The following is a 1484-nucleotide window of genomic DNA, read 5'->3' as shown; positions in this document are numbered from 1 at the left end:
ATGGGTCCAGCATTCCCTAAGTACTCAGACAGTGGCACCCGCGGAAAGCCCAACACTGAGAAGTAAGTGACCGCCTCTCCCAGGAGGGCGGGGTCTGGGACGGGGTCCCCTTTACGCTTGGAGTACAAACCTTGCTGCTGGACCACAGTGGCTTGTTTTAGAACTGATCTCTTTTTGTCTTTTCTTCTTTTCCCCTTCTATCAGCAGGGGACACAAAACCCACCTTGTTCCCGACCCAGGCTAAGCCGTCGAGTCCTCCACTCTTTGGAAGAGTGGCACGGCCACTGGAATAAAGCAACTCCAGAGCCCGGGCAGGGGAGCCCAGTCACCGAAGGACACGGACGGACACTCACTCTGTTGTCGATGGTACTATTTATGGTTCCAGTCCTCATGTTCCCTTTTAAAAGGCCTGCTTTTCCCCAGCAGGGAGAATCAGCCTCTGGGACTAGCAAATCTATAACACTTTACTTTTTCCTGGAAACCTTGTCCTTAAGATTGGATTGACCACAGGGACAAGGACTGAACTTCTGGTATCAGGTCCAATGTAATCAAGTGCCACCAAACAGCTAGTTGGCCACTCTTCCAAATGGTCACGCGGCCTCCTGTTGGCTGGGAACACTCGGCAGTAGCAATGCCTGATCAGGTGGATGAGGGGAGCCCACCGCGGGGCCCATGCACACCCATCCTGGGCCACTGTGGCTCTTCTGCCGGTCAGTGCCCGCCCTGAGGGGCAGAGCATTAGCTGGCCTGCCGATTTTGCCTGCGTGCCTCGGGGCCTGTGTGGCTGGGTTACGTACCCCTAAGATTCACGTGTTGGAGTCCTACCTCTGATGTGACTGTGTTTAGAGACGAGGCCTCTAAAGAAGGAACTGGATGGACCCCAACCAAGAGGACAGTGTCCTCACAAGAGGAGAGACACCGGGTGCGTGTGCCCAGAGGAAAGGCCACGTGAGGGCACAGGGAGCAGAAGTCATCGCAGGCCAAGGAGAGGCTCCGGAGTGGCCAGCCCGCCCGCACGCTGGTCCTGGACTGGCAGCCTGGACTGGTGGCTTCCCTGCTGTCTGAGCCCCGTCTGCGACATTTGTCACAGTGCCTCTCCACGGCGGGTTCTTTCTGAGGGCATTCACAGGTGGCCTGACGTCTTCACAGGTTGTGAGCGCCCGGTTGACCACAGCGGATGGCGTGGTTCTGTCCCAGAGCCCCAGGGGTCTGTGCTGTGATTCTTCTAATGGCGTCGGCCCCAAACTCCGCAGTCTTTCCCCACCACCAGCCCCGAACCCGCGTTAGGTCTGTTGGATCACAGGAGCTGGTCAGCAGGTCCACCGGCACCCCTGGCTGCACCTGCCAGAGGACCCTTTCCCGTGTGGTGTCCCACCCCCGGCTGGCAGCTTGGTGCTGGTGGGATTCCTGGCGTGTTTCACCTCGAGGAACTGAAGAAGCCTCCCGGCTGCTGTGCGTCCTTTTCAGCGGAGGGAGGGGGAGGC

Source organism: Sciurus carolinensis, chromosome 9 (assembly GCF_902686445.1).
Source record: "Sciurus carolinensis chromosome 9, mSciCar1.2, whole genome shotgun sequence".
In the NCBI taxonomy this organism is placed as follows: Eukaryota; Metazoa; Chordata; class Mammalia; order Rodentia; family Sciuridae; genus Sciurus; species Sciurus carolinensis.
The sequence above is the reverse complement of the archived record's forward strand: the minus strand, read 5'-3'. Positions refer to the sequence as shown.